The sequence below is a fragment of the Orcinus orca genome, chromosome 11 (genome assembly GCF_937001465.1).
Source record: "Orcinus orca chromosome 11, mOrcOrc1.1, whole genome shotgun sequence".
NCBI lineage: Eukaryota > Metazoa > Chordata > Mammalia > Artiodactyla > Delphinidae > Orcinus > Orcinus orca.
In genome coordinates, this window is record NC_064569.1 from 80,646,541 (window position 1) to 80,665,007 (window position 18,467).

The following is an 18,467-nucleotide window of genomic DNA, read 5'->3' on the forward strand; positions in this document are numbered from 1 at the left end:
CTTCCTGGACAATCTCTGAAAATGTAAAGCCTTCCTGAGCTGCCCATTTGTTTTAAGGGCTCATGTTTGTAGGTGGCTGGTTTTCTTGGAGGGAAGCAGCAACGACAAAAACCCCCAAACCGCGGCGGTGGCAGCATCCTTATAAAAACAACATCTTGTTTGCCTTTGGCAAGTTTTAGCCTGGAGTAAAATTACACCCAAGTTGCAACCACCGAAATTGGGATTTCAATGGAAATGTTGATCCGACCTTCACGAAAGCAGCAAATTGCAGTCTTTGCTGCTCTAATACAGTTCGCCAAGGCGTAGAGTGGTTAAGTCCAAGCCCACTTTCCCCTCCGATTAATAATGTATAAAAAATACGAGGAGAGAGGGCACGCTCAACAGCAACCCTTCCAGGGTCTGGTTTTCCAGCTACTCCTCAAAAGTGATTCAAAGCGCACCTGGAAATTACATGGATTGGTGTGGCTTTTTAATACTGAAGACAAATGACCTTTGGAAAATATCTACTCGTGAAAGTCAAACCATTTGGAAAGATATCCGGCAATTTACCGCTTCAAACTCCTTGCAACCCCGAAGATGAGGAAAGGAAAGGGAAAATGCGCCCAACCCGAAAGAGAAAAGCAATAACCAAACCATGTTTTTTGAGGGGGAAAAAAAACCAAAAAAAAAAACAAAACAAAACCAAAAACAGGCCCACACAGTGGAGACCGCCAGCCTGGCTGCAACAAATGCCCCGGCAACCCTTAACGCAGCCTTTCCGGATCTCCGACCCGGCTTCCTTTTTTTCTCCCGCAACCGCATCTTGGAAAGCTGGGGCCGTGGACGGGGTAGCCGTACCCCACGCCGCCCGCAGTCACGCCGCTACTCACCCGAGCCCCTCGGCACTAGCGACGGCAGCGGTCGCGGGCTGGCTGCGAGCCGGGATCCGCGAGGGCTGGCGGGCTCTGGCCCCCGAGGACGCGGACATGTGGCAGGAACCTCCGCTCCCCTAGCCGTTGCCTCTGAGCATCTTTCTGGGCACCCCAGCGAATGCGAGCCGCGAGGCGAGGGCGAGCGCGCCGAGGAACGGGGCGGAGAGGCGCCGAGCCTGGCCGCGCCGCGCCGAGCGCCGGGCTCTCCCGGCGAGGTCCCCGGGCCCGCGTGCGCGCCCCCCGCGGCGCCCCCCACCCCGCCGCGCGCCCTCGCACGCGCCCGGCCCCACGCGGCGCGCGCCAGCCCAGGAGGCGGCGGCGTCCGCGGCGGCGGCGCGTCCTCCCCCGAGCGCGGTCTTCAGGGCGGCCGGCTGCGCTCTCTATTGTTCTGCGGTTGCCTCCCGGGGGTGGGTGGCCGGGGCGGGTGGGAGGCGTTGGCTTAGTTCCCGGGAGGGCTTACCAGTCAGTCGGACCCGAAGTGCGAGAGCGACGCGGGCTCGGGCACGGCGCGCGGGGGCTGCAGGGCGCCTAGCGCCGCGGGCTGCCGGCGCGCGGGGGCTTCCTCCTCCCGCACTAGGTCCCGCTCGGCGCCCGGCGCATCCTGTGTTACTATGGATATCTCGCTCTTCGCCGCCCCCTCCTCGCCCTCCGAGAGGCCGCCGCCGAGGCAGCAGCCAGGCAGCTCCGCCGGCGCCCAGGTGACCAGCTCGGCGGCGGCAGCGGCAGTGGCGGCTGCCGCCACTGCCGCCGTGGCCGCCGCTGGGCACAGGAAGAGGAAGATGGGGAGAAGGCAGGTTCTGCTCTGTCCCCGAGGCCACCTCGAGTTTCCTCCCACTAACCAAGCTGCTTCGAGTTCACGACGCAGGAGAAGCCACAGCATTCCTCAACTTGGGTGACTGGTGGTGGCACCACCCGGAGCCACTAGCGTTCCAGCTGTTCTCTGAGGGCAGTGATCGGCCCCCAGCAGACTTGGAGGGTCGCGGTTAAGATTCTGAGTAAGATTTTGATACGATTCAAACACCTCTCCCCCCACCCCCAGTTCCCACAGAAGTTACCATTGTACTGCTACCAACAGTTGTAGAAACTAACTTGGGCAAAGGTTTCTCTTCAAAATTATGCCAATTAAATGAAGTGTAATACATCTGACCTTAAATGACAAGGCCTTTCTCCTTTTTTTTTTTTTCGGTACGCGGGCCTCTCAATGTTGTGGCCTCCCCCGTTGCGGAGCACAGGCTCCGGACGCGCAGGCTCAGCGGCCATGGCTCACGGGCCCAGCCGCTCCGCGGCATGTGGGATCTTCCTGGACCGGGGCACGAACCCGTGTCCATCGGCAGGCGGACTCTCAACCACTGCGCCACCAGGGAAACCCCTCCTGGATATATGTTTTTAATGCCAATAGTGTTTCCTTGCCATAAATAAATAAAAATAGTATGTGGCTTACAGACTGCTTAATACCATAACATACAAATAAACATATCTGGCAACCCACACACTTCAGTTCCTCGTTGTTTCAGCGTTCCATCCAAAAGCGTGAGTTGCCCACTTAATCTGGGATACGAACCACAGATTCCCACAGAGGATAACCAACGTTTGAACACAAGGTAACAGCACCCAAACAGTTTGTGAAAAATAGGTTGCAATGAAGAAACTTTACATAAAAGTACTTAAGGAAATGTATGACATGATGAACTCCAAACGGTTCTTATAATCAACCTGTTGTTCTGGGCACATTTTCTTTCTAAACTTTTTGAATACGCGTTTATTGTCTCAAAACCAAAGAACAACGATTTTGATCAACTGCAAAACATCAGACACTGAAATAGAAATGTTAATCGATTTTTAAAATAATAGGTAACTTTTACTGAGCACTTATTTGCCAGACATCTGTGAATTATCTCATTTAATTCTCACAGCCCTATGAGGTAGGTTTTATTATTATTCTCGCTTTACAGATAAAAAAAGGTTTAGAGAGATGTGCAACTATCAGTTATGGGACAACATCCAGTTTCTTAAGCAAGAAATACTGAATGTCCACCGTTTTGTCTACTGTCATGTCATTGTCTGCTTTGGTGAAGTTCAGGGCAACAGTATCTGAAGCCACCCCGCTAGCAAAGGATGGGGCTAGGATATAAACTCATGCCTGTCAACCTCCAGAGTGTGAGCCCTTAGCCATATGGAAACTATTTCTCATTTCCATAAGGGGTTCATAAAGCTTTTTGATTTTCTGTCTTACACCTATAGAAAGCGAAACAGGTTGGGCATGAGCTGCCTTCTTGACTGGTGTACTCCTGACTGAACATGACCTGCCTTCTTGCCTGGGGCATGTTCGGATGTCTGTTTTCTGAGATCAGCAAACTTCTGATGGGTTGGGAAGTCAGGCCATTCAGTTCTATTTCTCACTCTGCAACTGAAACACATGTGACTTGAGGTGGAATAGGTGTTTTCTTAGTTTCCCAATCTTGGAAATAACCAAAGAATGACATTTCCCAATAACTAAAGAATGCTTTCCCAAAGAAAGCATCATTCTCTTTCGATATTGTTCTCTGGTAACAATATTGGGCTATCAGAGATGTCATTTATTAGTGATGAACTGCAGGCTCTTTAGAAAGGAGTTATGCTAGCATTTTTGTATTGTGTCGAAGCCTCTGTACTATAGAATAATTTGGGGCTGTAGGCCATTTTGTGTCTGAAACACCTTTAGAGAATGATGGAAATCTAATTCCCTGTCAGCATTTGTGCCTGACTAATGAAAACTCTTCTTGAGGGAACTGGGAGGGAAAGCTGCTGTCCAGAGCGGCTGGACATTATGCTCCATGCAGCATAATCAGCTCACATATGAAACACTGTAGTCCTGGAAATTAACTTCAGCATGGCAATAATGAAATTTGGTGATGACCTCCAGGTATGCATATTAAAATATAAAGTTCTTTTCAGTATAATCTCCTACTGGTTGGAGTCAAAACATTGCATAATTCACAGAAGAATGACTTTTTACTCTCTGGCCTACTTATAGCTGAAATTTTAGACATTTTTATGTTCTAGGATAGCATAAAGGGTGTAAGAGATCACCTTCTAAAACTCTCTCATATTGTAGAAAAGGAAATTGATACTTAGAATGGTTAATTCACTTGCCCAATGACCTAACCTAACTAGAAGCAGAGCAAAACCATGAATTTTTGCCATTTGTTCAGACACTTAACCATGATACTATGGTTCTCCAGGATATTCAATGTCAGAATTATTTTTTCCTTCAGTTATTTTTTGCTAAAAATCAGTCAAGTTCCAATTTATGTTATTTAAAATACAAATGATATATAATCTTGTATTCTTTTACTTGGAGGGTATCTACAGATCTTTAGTACTCTGGTTATATCAAGTAATACATTGTTTCTTGAAAAATGAGACAATTTAGAAAAGACTCTTATAGTGCAAATGCCCAAACTCCCTATAGCTCCAGCGAAATGTAAAGCATTCATTCCATTACAGGTCATCAGGATTGCAACCCTTCTGACATAAACTTCTTATTTAAGAGTAGCAATTTTATATCAGAAAGGACTAACATTTGGGATTCTCCAATTTGCGTTTAAAAAATTATCCAGAAGGCCATGTTGAATAGTCTAGTCTCAGAAAGTCTAAAGATGGTGGTAGCATTTCAAACAGATACATAAAACACTGATTTGAGTCCTCTGTACAGATTTAGAGGAATAGAATTATAAATGATTTATTCATTGGTTTGGAGGTAGTACTATGCAAATAGTTAAGCTCCCAGCTTTGGAAACAGGACAGTGGGTTCAAGTAATGGCTATTCCACTTGGTAGTTTTGTGATCTTGAGTAAGTTACTTAACTTTTTCCAGCTTCACTTCTCCACTTTGCAAAATGAATATGATAATAAAGGAAATGACTTCACAGAGTTGTGGTCAGGAGGAAGTGAGATTACCCGTGTAGGGTGGTCTTTCTGATGTGCCAATTTGGCTAGGTTATAGTCCCCAGTTACTTAATCAAACACTAATCTCGGTGTTGCTGTAAAGGTATTGTGTAGATGTAAGTAAAGTCCGTAATCAGTTGACTTTATCTAAGGGAGGTTATCCTGGATAATCAGGTTCAATCAGTTGAAATGCCTTAAGAGCAGAACTGAGGTTTCCCCAAAGAAAAGGAAACTCCATCTGTGAACGGCAGTTTCAGCCCCTGCCAAAGAGTTTAAGCCTGCCCTTCCTGAGAGCCTGCCCTACAGATTTCAGACTTGCCTAGCCAGTCCTCACAATCACATGGGTCAAGTCCTTGCAATAAATCTCTTAGTATACACCTCCCACTGGTTCTGCTTCTCTGATTGAACCCTCACTTATACATGTTGTAAAGAATTAACTATAGTATCTGGCACATAAAAAGCACTCCAAAAATGTTAGCTAAAATGTTTTTGTTTAAAAACATTTATTCAACACCTCTCACATTCACAGCATTGGGATATGCACTCTGATAAAAATGTCTTAGAATTCTGAGATAGAATAGGGATAGATACCTATTACCTTCAATGTTAGTAATCCCAACCAGGAAGGGATTTAATGTTTGAGTAAAATTTCCAGAAAAACAAGGGAAAAGGCCAACAGGGTTGATCATTCCATCCGGAGCTATGTGGAGGAATCATGCAAATCTAGTATGAGGACGGTTTCTTGGGTTAGGAAGACAATGAACAAAAAGGCAGGCATTCCTTTTTTGATTGACCTATATAGATTTAGCACCTGAAACTATGAAGAAAACTGATCTTCAATCATGGGATTCCATGATGTAATAGGTTCATCTCTGACTGTTGGTCTTAAGCCAACTAGAATTATATACTTAACAGAACTGCTTTGAGATTCCTGGAGGAAGAAATATTCTTATATTTAAGAATATTAAAGCAAAAGATCTTTCTTGTCTCAATGTTAGCTTATCTTAGTATTCTACATTATTATATTTTACAGGTTTTAGTTTGTTTTGAGCATTTTTAAATTTTATTTTTTATTGAAGTATAGTGATGTACAATATTATGTAAGTTACAGGTGTACAATATAGTGAGTCACAATTTTTAAAGGTTATAAAGGTTATTTGTAGCTATTATATTGGCTATATTCCCCAGATTGTGCAATATATCCTTGTAGCTTATTTTATACCTGATTGTTTGTACCTCTTAATTCCTTACCCTTATATTGTTTTGAACATTTTTAAGCAAAGGGAAAAATACCTTAAAAATACCATGAAAAAAGCAGGCATGGTACAAACCTACTTAAATAGAAGCTGCCTCTATCCTTCAGAGTTATGATTCCAAGCGTACAAAACGTAAAGCTGGAAATACCTCAGCTCAGTAAACCAAGTCCAGGAAGGCTGTCTCAGATGTAAATAGGATTAAAAGGTGATGAAGAGGAGAGAGAGACTGAGAACCTTTTGACTTTTTATTAAAGCTCTGGTAACTTAGAATCAATCTTACCAATGAACATGTTTTAAATTGTGTATTTGTGTGTGTATTTGCTAGAGAGAGCTGTCCTGTGATCCTTTATACCATACTAGTGATTTTTTAAAATGGTAGTGAGATAAAAATACTTCTCATTATGCCAAGATTCACTGAATGCCTATGATCTCAAACACTGAGCTGGGTGCTCAGGGATAGGAAGATAAAGTAGAGATGGACTCTAGTTTTGTGGAACTCTTTCTCTGGGTAACTCCTTTTGGAAATCCTTATGGATTTCAACTAACATGTAACTTACCCCAGGAAAATTTGAATACATCCCTTGTCCTGCACTGGCCTAGACAAAATTCTTTTTTTCTCATAGTAACTTTGCTTCTTCTAATGTAGCATTTATCTTTTTTTTTTGGTAATTATTTGTTTAGTTATGGATATTCGCATAAGACTGCATGTGATCAAGGACCTTGCTTATGCGATAATTTATGTTCAGCTCTTGACCCCAGATAGGCATTAGGCGAATAGTTACTGAACACTTGAAAGAAAGTTTGAGACATTGAATTTTAGTTGCTTTCCAAATAGACACATGCAGAAAGCAGACAGAATATAAATCTGGAGCTGAGGAGAGAGGTGAGGGCAAGAAATATGATTTGCTATCAGCTAATTCCTGGTAGTTGGAGGGCCTGGGAGTGGAACTGTCATCAACTAGAACCACGTGTATAATTATGAAAGAGAAGGTTTGAGGTCAGAACTCTGGACAACCCACATTTTCCATTTCACACCGTGTGATGATACATGGCCCGCTGGCTAGGATAGAAAAGTTTCAGGAAACCTCACTCCCAAATAAATCTTTTTAACCACGTGAACAAGTTTCTAACAGAAAGATATTTCAGAACTAAGCTATTGTAGAGATAGGAGCACTATGAATATGGATTTATAATCATGATATTGTGGAATTTTACCTTCTAATATGTGGAAAGTGGGACTTTAAATTTTGTAAAAAAAAAAAAAATTGGTATGTATAGACAGAGGGCATGGCACGTGAGTCAGAGAGAAAGATTCTGTGTAACGGCAAAGCGACAAAATCAAGGAGTTCCACAAGAGGTAAGCGTTAGGGAAGGCTCTGAGTGGTGTTTGGGCATGCGTAGCTGTTGGCGGTGTGTGTCCACTGTAGAAGCAACGTGGCTCTCCCTTATACTCAGCGCTCGCTTGTCATTAATGAGACACGTAAGGCATAGGCCAACTTCCAATGCTCATAGATTTTATTATTTTTATTGCATGATCATACTTTTGCTGTGGAAAAATTCCTTTATTTGGATAGTAAATTTAAAACAACTTATAGACTACCTATTAACCATGGGCATATTTACAGATCTAACTACCAAGCTAACAACCCAGAGCAGAGGAGACTTTTACACTTTTTCCTGAAGGCAAGCAGGCTTGGAATCCAGGGGGAATGAATGTAAACACTGAAGCCCATCTGCCAGGAATGTTCTGCCCCAGTCTTCTGAATTAGACCTAGGGACTTCTTTTGGATGCTAACTACATTCAAGGCCTGAGCCGCATACAGCTCCACTGAGCCATAGCTAAGACATTCGCTTGCAGACTTTGCTTACAAGCAGCCCCTGAGAATCTGTCTCAGCCGCACAGCACAGGTGTTAAGTACCTCATCCTTCTAACAACACCTTTAGCCAACCAAACAGCTGTGTACAACACTGGCAGCAACTTTCAAAGTTAGCTATGAGAAGACAACGCTGCAGTAATCTGATGTGGGCGTCTCTTTCACTAAGTGGCTGTACATTCCCGCTTTCCCAGGACAGCTCCCTTTAAATGAGTCAGACCATGAGATCTGATTTTTTGTTCAGAAAAATATGGTTTACAGCATAGTGGAGACTCGTAATTGGAGACCTTAAGGAGGTAGTATAATGTACAGAAGAAGGCTGTGGGCTCCTACCTGAGTTCAAGTCTGGCTCTATAATTTACTAGTTGTAGGCTCTAAGCAAGTTGCTAACCTTGGTGCACCTCAGTTCCTGCATCTGTAAAATAGGGATAATTGTTCTTTAAGGATGTTGTTTAAGGATTAAATGTGTGCACCCATGTAAAAAAATCTACCATAATACCTGGAGCACGATAATTATTTAACCAAAGAATTAAGTTCACTCTAGTATTAATTCATAAGCCTTCAGAATCAAGAGGCTACTCCAACTTATCAATTGAACTAAATAACAAAGCTCATTCCCATAGCACCTTCTGGTGTGCTCATCAGCTGTGTAGGTGAAGAAGCGCCCACGCACCTGAGAGTGGACAGTAACTTTTTGTACAGTAGACTCATAATAAAGTTTCTTCCCCCCACAGGATTTTGTGGAGGGGAAGACAGCCTATCATTTGGTGATTAGGTATGTCATTATGCTAATTCTGTAGTAATGTACCTTAGGAGTAATGAAATATACTAGAGGGACAAAGGGAGAAAGAATTACATAATACATATTAAAATCATTATTTTAATACTAGTTTATTTAAAGATTAATTATATCATTATATGGATTATATTAATATTAATATAACAATTATATTAACATTAATTATATTAAAATAATAATTTTGGGTTGGAATAACTGAATCTTAGGATAGGAAGGTATGGTTGATATTCACTGTTTTTTCCTGCTTAATACCCAGTCCCTCTACTTTTGTTACCAACAGTCTGATTTTTCACTGGGGACCCACCTCTCCAGTCCTGAGCCATGAAATTCTAGAAAGCCCTAGAAGATCTGACCATGGAGAGGACCTGTGATCCACTGGCCTAACAACGGGTTCCATCACTCAGCCACAGTAGTATGTTCAGGGAGGGTCAGGACCAGAACTGTACAGGAAACACTGGGAAAGAGGGGAACTCTTTTCACTGACATTTCTGAGCTGATGACACAGGCATTGCTAGGGTGCTGAACTTAATGTCTGGAGCTGCCAGCGTCCTTCCTGTGGGGAAGGTCTGCCCGAGAGTGCAGCCAGTGCAGAGGGAGCAGAGTGGAAGTATGGAGTGAGAGACTGAAGGATTCCAGTGAAAGCATTCGAGGCTCTGGATGCAGTCTTGCCTGAAACCTCTGGACTTTATCTCTTTCGTGAACCAATAAATTCCTTATTTTGAGTTGGGTTTCTGGCACTTGTAATTGAAAGTGTCCTGACTTCCTTGGAAGGGAACTTAAACACAGTTTATCTCAACTTCCCATCTGATGTTTGACTCTCCTCTATAACTTCTAGTGAAAGAGTTACTCAAACAAGACTTGGACTCTTCCAGTGACAGGTAGCTCATTATCAACTGAAGAAACCTATCCCATTGTTGGGGCTTTTACTCCGACAAAAGTCTTCTTAAACTAAGGGAGAACTTCTTTTCTGAAACTTTTGTATAGTTACCATTTATTTTGTACCTACTGGGGGGCAGGGGCCTTGTGCTATGTTATGCTAACAAATGTAAAATTTATTATCTCATTTAATTCTCAAAACAATCTGATATAAAATGATTTTGGAAGCCACTTCAGAAATCCAGGTGAGAAATGATACGGGGCTGAGGTAAGGGCTGGGGGAGGGGGTGGGGATAAAGTAGATAGGGACGGATCTGGAGATACAAAGATGTAGCATCTCAATGACCTGGTGGCTGAATGGCGGGTGAGGGCAAGAGAGAAGGTGGAGTCCAAGATGACTTCTGGATATTAGACATATGGCGAAAAAACAGGGAAGGAACAAGTTTGTGTGGGGAAAGATGAAGGTTCTGCTAGTTACCTAAAGAGGTACTATAAACCAGTGGGGCCAATACTTCCAAGGGCATGGGACAGCTCTATAAATTTTTAAAAATTTTAACAGAATCTGAATCAGTGTTAATCAAGAAATCATCCAGAACAATTTTTGCATAGACTTGTGTCACATGGGTGCAGGTCAGAATAACATGTTTATGTTCAACACTCAAGATCAGGTTCTCCCTTCTCTCTTCCTGCCAGCACCTTGGGAGGCAGAGGAGAGGAGCCAGAGAACTCAGCATGAGGATGCAGCAGAGTTTGCCTGAGCCACAGGGGAGCGGAGCCTGACTTTGAGGTTCTGGAGCTAAAGAGAAGTGCATACTTGTGGAAGATGTTTCTGGGAATGGGAAAGAGACAGGAAGGGAAGAAACATATTTCTTATGTACCTACTATGCACTAGGACTTTATATGCATTACCTCAACAACCCTGGAGGGTTGTTACTATTATTCTATTACCGTTTTTTTTCTGGATGAAGAAATTATGGAGGCTCCGAGAGGTTAAGTAATTTTTCCAAGATCTAACAGCACCGGAATTAAATACGGGGTGTATGGCTCTGAGACCCATGATTTCTTCTTTATGCCATGCTGTCTCCTTAAAAAATGATCAGTTATAAGATATTTTCTAGCTGAAAAAATATATTCACACACTATCTCAATTAATCCTCTAAACAGCAACCCAGAGGTTAGTACGGCTAATACTGTTCCTGTTTCATAGATAATGAAACTGAGTCCCTGAGAGGCTCATCGATTTGCTCAAGGGCACACAGCTAGTAAGCAGCAGAACCATGGCTGGAATTCAAAATCCCTAACTCCAAGCCTCATGTATTTTCCCATGACCCTGCAGCTACTGCATTAGGCAAGGTGCTATGAAGGGGGCTATGTCAGAACAGTGACTGACACCAGCTTTGCTCTCAAACATCCCCTCACTTGCAGAGCAGTGCCCAGCCTAACACTTGGTGGTGGTGCTGCTGTCACCCTCACTGGCTCTGGAGGAAAGAACCCAGCATAAGAGGAACGTAAGCTCCCAGGAGTTTCTGACCAGGTGTGGGTGGGGGTGAGGAGGGGCAGAAAGCCCCTCGTGGAACTTGCGCTCACCCCCTGTCTAATGAACACTTAAGCGGGGTCTGTAGTGCCTGACTGCGAAAATCCATTTAAGCTGCTAGGTCCGTACACCTTCTGCACTGAGGGGAGGATGAGCCCTCGTACCCCTAGGGCAGAAATGACTCTCTGGGTGGAAATAAATTGGGAAGCCACGTTAACTCTTTCAGGCCATTAGGCTATCATTTAGTAAATTACAACTTTGCACTAAACAGGTCCCTAGTGGATACGGAGGGTGAGAATGTTCTAATTTGCATTTTTCCCCCTTTCTCTCAGCTGCTTTTTCTAATTATGATGTAGACCAAGAAGTTGTTTAATAACTGGTTTATTCCAAATCACTGGATGCTCCTGTTAATATAAATAATGCTCTTACAGATCTGCTCTACTGAAATGTGTGAAATCAAATCTATGCCTAACATGGGTATAGAGGGGTGCTGAAGCCCAGCCTGGCCTACAGGACTGAGGAGTGACTCAAGGCACTGAGACATCCCAGCTTTTCAAGTTCTGAGTTAATAGAAGGTATGGGACAGAGAGCCCCTTGTTCCTGGAGGCTGGGGAGGTGGGTAGAGGGGAGCAGATGCTGTGGGAAGCTCTAGGACGGGAGTTCCTTTTTCTGCTTAGAAGGGAGAATCCACAATTCTGATCTGAGGAGGAATCCAGATCTCCTCCTTGGCATATCTATTACAAGGGAGATCTGTGGGGAGGGCAAGGATGCTCCCTGAAAACTCTGGTTTTCAGAATGCGTGACCACGGTCACTTGAAATATCTGGGAACATATTTCTTCCCTGGGGGAAAAACAAATATCTCAGCTGTCTCCTTTGTTCTTACAAACCTGGGGCTACTAAGTAAAAGCCGACAGAGTTGCTAGGGCCTAATATTATTTCCTACTGGTGATTACAGCAATGATGCTTTACATTTATACAGCATTAAAAGTTTTTGAAGCACTTGCATATCCACTGTGATCAGGGCTGGCTTCACGGGCATGTGATTAGTGCTGTCCCATAGGGCCTAGTTCTCAGAAGAGCCCAGAGATTGGTTTAATGCTCTGCAGTCTTGCAATTCTAAATAATTTTAACTTCAAATTGGTGTTTGTAAATGAAGTCTGATGGGACTATGGAGCATCTGCTGGGGCTTAGAACCTCAGTGCACGTGTGATACTGCCTTCCTAGGATGAGTTTTTAGCTGTCTGTTCCCTACCTCCTGCCGCCCAGGGCCCTGCCCCGGTACCCCTGGCCCCTCCCTGGATCACCCTGCAAATGCTGCTGCCCTTTGCCTGGGGTAGCAATCAGGTGGCATTGAGAAGGGTGGGGCAGGGGCTGGCTTTCACTCTGCCCTTACTCTCTTTCCTCCCCTGGTGCTGGTGGGTGGTCTTGGTGTGCAGGGTCATCCACCCTGTGGCTTCTTCGGGTAAGCAAGCCAACGGCCATCCCTGCCCCAAGCAGCAACTCATAGTGTGTCTGGTGGGCAACATGGTGAATGACTCAGCAGGGGCCTCTCACTTCCTCCAACCCAAAGACCAAGCACATCCTGGCCTCGAGATAGGTATGCCTTGGCGGGGCAGGGGAGGGAGTCTCTCATCTGCCACAGGTTGGGGTTATGGGTCTGTGGGAAGGGGAAATTGACTTCCCCACCCCGGCCAGGCCCCACATTTTGGATCCTGCAAACTATGTAGCTGGCCCTGTCACTGACACTCATTATGCTAGTGATGGAAGCTAGATAGGACAAGGATGTTGCTACTATTACGGCTTCTGCTGTTACTACTGCTGCTTGTGGATGCACCATTACCATCTCTGTGACTTGCACTGGGGCAAGCACTGAATTATATGTCATCCTATTTCATCTTCACAACAAATGTACAAGGTAGGGCTTATACACTGGGGTAGTTCCCTAACCTCTCTGAGTTTTGGTTTCCTCATCTATAAAACAGGTACAAAAATACCACCTTACAAGGATACTGTGAGAATTAAATAAGATGGTGTGTGTATAGAGAGATGGAGAAAACTTCATTCACCTGTGTTACTTTATCACTGTTATTTGTTTGGAAGAAATATTTTGATGAGCTGTCTGGGGAGAAGGGTGAGACCCCTGTGGGCATACTCAAGTAACTCAAGAGGGTTGCTTAAATTCTGGGCTTATGACAAGGAGAGGAGTCTGCTCGGTCATTGGAGGATGGTGATAAAGAAAGAGGACTCACTGAGTGCAAAGTCTTTGTGAAGGAAGAGGACACTACTGACAATATGGCCCTTAGATAACAGAAGTGTTGAATGGGGCTTTAAACAAATTTGTTTGTGTTGGGTGTATGCTGTAAACCCCTCCACTTTCCCATCTTCATGAAATCTTCGGTAAAGACTAACTGACTAATGCTTTTGTGTGTGATTAGATTATGGGGGCCTAAAGAGGTATTGAGATTCGCATCCTTGTTGGTACAAATGAAAATGGACAGAAAATAGACATGCAGAGATGAGGGGAAGATGGTGGAAGAGTAAGACGCGGAGATCACCTTCCTCCCCACAGATACACCAGAAATACATCTACACGTGGAACAACTCCTACAGAACACCTACTGAAGGCTGGCAGAAGACCTCAGACCTCCCAAAAGGCAAGAAAGTCCCCACGTACCTGGGTAGGGCAAAAGAAAAAAGAATAAACAGAGACGAAAGGATAGGGATGGGACCTACACCAGTGGGAGGGAGCTGTGAAGGAGGAAAGGTTTCCACACACTAGGAAGCCCCTTCGCCGGCGGAGACTGCGGGTGGCGGAGGGGGGAGCTTTGGAGCCGTGGAGGAGAGCACAGCAACAGGGGTGCGGAGGGCAAAGCGGGGAGATTCCCGCACAGAGGACTGGTGCCGACCGGCACTCACCAGCCCGAAAGGCTTGTCTGCTCACCCGCCGGGGCGGGCTGGGCTGGGAGCTGAGGCTCGGGCTTCAGTCGGAGCGCAGAGAGAGGATTGGGGTTGGCGGCGTGAACACAGCCTGAAGAGAGCAAGTGCACCACGCCTAGCCGGGAGGGCGTCCGGGGAAATGTCTGGACCTGCCGAAGAGGCAAGAGACTTTTTCTTCCCTCTTTGTTTCCTGGTGCGCGAGGAGATGGGATTAAGAGCGCTGCTTAAAGGAGCTCCAGAGACGGGTGCGAGCTGCAGCTAAAAGCGCGGACCCCAGAGACGGGCAGGAGACGCTAAGGCTGCTGCTGCCGCCACCAAGAAGCCTGTGTGCGAGCACAGGTCACTCTCCACACATCCCTTCCGGGGAGCCTGTGCAGCCCGCCACTGCCAGGGTCCCGGGATCCAGGGACAACTTCCCCGGGAGAACGCACGGCGCGCCTCAGGCTGGTGCAATGTCATGTCGGCCTCTGCGGCCGCAGGCTCGCCCTGCACTCCGTACCTCTCCCTCCCCCCAGCCTGAGTGAGCCAGAGCCCCCAAAGCAGCTGCTCCCTTAACCCCGTCCTGTCTGAGCGAAGAACAGACGCCCTCCGGCGACCTACACGCAGAGGCGGGGCCGAATCCAAAGCTGAGCCCCGAGAGCTCTGCGAACAAAGAAGAGAAAGGGAAATCTCTCCCAGCAGCCTCAGGAGCAGCGGATTAAAGCTCCACAAGCAACTTGATGTACCCTGCATCTGTGGAATACATGAATAGACAACGAGTCATCCCAAATTGAGGAGGTGGACTTTGAGAGCAAGATTTATGATTTTTTCCCCTTTTCCTCTTTTTGTGAGTGTGTATGTGTATGCTTCTGTCTGAGATTTTGTCTGTATGGCTTTGCTTCCACCATTTGTCCTAGGGTTCTATCCGTCCGTTTTTTTGTTTGTTTTATTTTTTTCTTAAAATTTTTTTTCTTAATAATTATTTTTTATTTTAATAACTTTATTTTATTTTATCTTACTTTATTTTATCTTTTCTTTCTTTCTTCCTTTCTTTCTTTCCTTCCTCCTTACCTCCCTCCCTCTCTCTCTCTCTCTCTTTCTTTCTTTCTTTCTACTTTTTCTCCCTTTTATTCTGAGCCGTGTGGATGAAAGGCTCTTGGTGCTGCAGCCAGGAGTCAGTGCTGTGCCTCTGAGGTGGGAGAGCCAACTCCAGGACACTGGTCCACAAGAGACCTCCCAGCTCCACATAATATCAAATGGCAAAAATCTCCCAGAGATCTCCATCTCAACGCCAGCACCCAGCTTCACTCAACGACCAGCAAGCTACAGTGCTGGACACCCTATGCCAAACAACTAGCAAGACAGGAACACAACCCCACCCATTAGCAGAGAGGCTGCCTAAAATCATAATAAGTCGACAGACACCCCAAAACACACCACCAGACGTGGACCTGCCCACCAGAAATACAAGATCCAGCCTCATCCACCAGAACATAGGCACTAGTCCCCTCCACCAGGAAGCCTACACAACCCACTGAACCAACCTTAGCCACTGGGGACAGACACCAAAAACAACGGGAACTACGAACCTGCAGCCTGCAAAAAGGAGACCCCAAACACACTAAGATAAGCAAAATGAGAAGACAGAAAAACACACCGCAGATGAAGGAGCAAGATAAAAACCCACCAGACCTAACAAATGAAGAGGAAATAGGCAGTCGACCTGAAAAAGAATTCAGAATAATGATAGTAAAGATGATCCAAAATCTTGGAAATAGAATAGAGAAAATGCAAGAAACATTTAACAAGGACCTAGAAGAACTAAAGATGAAACAAGCAACGATGAACAACACAATAAATGAAATAAAAAATACTCTAGAAGGGATCAATAGCAGAATAACTGAGGCAGAAGAATGGATAAGTGACCTGGAAGATAAAATAGTGGAAATAACTACTGCAGAGCAGAATAAAGAAAAAAGAATGAAAAGAACTGAGGACAGTCTCAGAGACCTCTGGGACAACGTTAAACGCACCAACATTCGAATTATAGGGGTTCCAGAAGAAGAAGAGAAAAAGAAAGGGACTGAGAAAATATTTGAAGAGATTATAGTTGAAAACTTCCCTAATATGGGAAAGGAAATAGTTAATCAAGTCTAGGAAGCACAGAGAGTCCCATACAGGATAAATCCAAGGAGAAACACGCCAAGACACATATTAATCAAACTGTCAAAAATTAAATATGAAGAAAGCATATTAAAAGCAGCAAGGGAAAAACAACAAATAACACACAAGGGAATCCCCATAAGGTTAACAGCTGATCTTTCAGCAGAAACTCTGCAAGCCAGAAAGGCCTGGCAGGACATATTTAAAGTGATGAAGGAGAAAAACCTGCAATGAAGATTACTCTACCCAGCAAGGGTCTTATTCAGATTTGATGGAGAAATTAAAACCTTTACAGACAAGCAAAAACTGAGAGAGTTCAGCACCACCAAACCAGCTTTACAACAAATGTTAAAGGAACTTCTCTAGGCAAGAAACACAAGAGAAGGAAAAGACCTACAATAACGAGCCCAAAACAATTAAGAAAATGGGAATAGTAACATACATATTGTTAATTACCTTAAATGTAAATGGACTAAATGCTCCCACCAAAAGACACAGATTGGCTGAATGGATACAAAAACAAGACCCATATATATGCTGTCTACAAGAGATCCACTTCAGACCTAGAGACACATACAGACTGAAAGTAAGGGGTTGGAAAAAGAAATTCCATGCAAATGGAAATCAAAAGAAAGCTGGAGTAGCAATTCTCATAACAGGCAAAATAGACTTTAAAATAAAGACTATTAGAAGAGATAAAGAAGGACACTACATAATGATCAAGGGATCGATCCAAGAAGAAGATATAACAATTGTAAATATTTATGCACCCAACATAGGAGCACCTCAATACATAAGGCAAATACTAACAGTCATAAAAGGGGAAATCGACAGTAACACATTCATAGTAGCGTACTTTAACACCCCACTTTCACCCATGGACAGATCATCCGAAATGAAAATAAATAAGGAAACACAAGTTTTAAATGATACATTAAACAAGATGGACTTAATTGATATTTATAGGACATTCCATCCAAAAACAACAGAATACACATTTTTCTCAAGTGCTCATGGAACATTCTCCAGGTTAGATCATATCTTGGGTCACAAATCAAGCCTTGATAAATTTAAGAAAATTGAAATCGTATCAAGTATCTTTTCCGACCACAACACTATGAGACTATATATCAATTACAGGAAAAGATCTGTAAAAAATACAAACCCATGGAGGCTAAACAATACACTACTTAATAACGAAGTGATCACTGAAGAAATCAAAGAGGAAATCAAAAAATACCTAGAAGCAAATGACAGTGGAGACACAATGACCCAAAACCTATAGGATGCAGCAAAAGCAGTTCTAAGAGGGAAGTTTATGGCAATACAATCCTACCTTAAGAAGCAGGAAACATCTCGAATGAACAACCTAACCTTGCACCTAAAGCAATTAGAGAAAGAAGAACAAAAAACCCCCAAAGTTAGCAGAAGGAAAGAAACCATAAAAATCAGATCAGAAATAAATGAAAAAGAAATGAAGGAAACGATAGCAAAGATCAATAAAACTAAAAGCTGGTTCTTTGAGAAGATAAACAAAATTGATAAACCATTAGCCAGACTCATCAAGAAAAAAAGAGAGAAGACTCAAATCAATAGAATTAGAAATGAAAAAGGAGAAGTAACAACTAACACTGCAGAAATACAAAAGATCATGAGAGGTTACTACAAGCCAATAAAATGGACAACCTGGAAGAAACGGACAAATTCTTAGAAATGCACAACCTGCCAAGACTGAATCAGGAAGAAATAGAAAATATGAACAGACCAATCACAAGCACTGAAATTGAAACTGTGATTAAAATTTTTCCAACAAACTGAAGCCCAGAACCAGATGGCTTCACAGAATTCTATGAAACATTTAGAGAAGAGCTAACACCTATCCTTCTCAAACTCTTCCAAAATATAGCAGAGGGAGGAACACTCCAAAACTCATTCTCCGAGGCCACCATCACTCTGATACCAAAACCAGACAAGGATGTCACAAAGAAAGAAAACTACAGGCCAATATCACTGATGAACATAGATGCAAAAATCCTCAACAAAATACTAGCAAACAGAATCCAAAAGCACATTAAAAGGATCATACACTATGATCAAGTGGGGTTTATTCCAGGAATGCAAGGATTCTTCAATATATGCAAATCAGTCAATGTGATACACCATATTAACAAACTGAAGGAGAAAAACCATATGATCATCTCAATAGATGCA

At 43.8% G+C, this 18,467-nt stretch overlaps 1 protein-coding gene across 19 annotated transcripts in view; it reads right to left on the bottom strand.

Moving 5' to 3' along the window:
• Positions 1–18,467, bottom strand: part of ANKS1B (ankyrin repeat and sterile alpha motif domain containing 1B) — a 1,164,750-nt gene that overhangs the window by 151,395 nt on the left and 994,888 nt on the right. For 2 of the 19 annotated variants that reach the window (XM_049694302.1, XM_033427676.2), the window contains exon 1: positions 870–1,131. The exons of 16 other annotated variants lie outside the window; for them this stretch is intronic. The gene's annotated coding sequence lies outside the window, so the exon portion shown is untranslated. Of the gene's footprint in view, positions 1–869; positions 1,132–1,371; positions 1,645–18,467 lie in introns of those variants that run through there. One more of the 19 variants, XM_049694301.1, reaches the window with a different exon arrangement.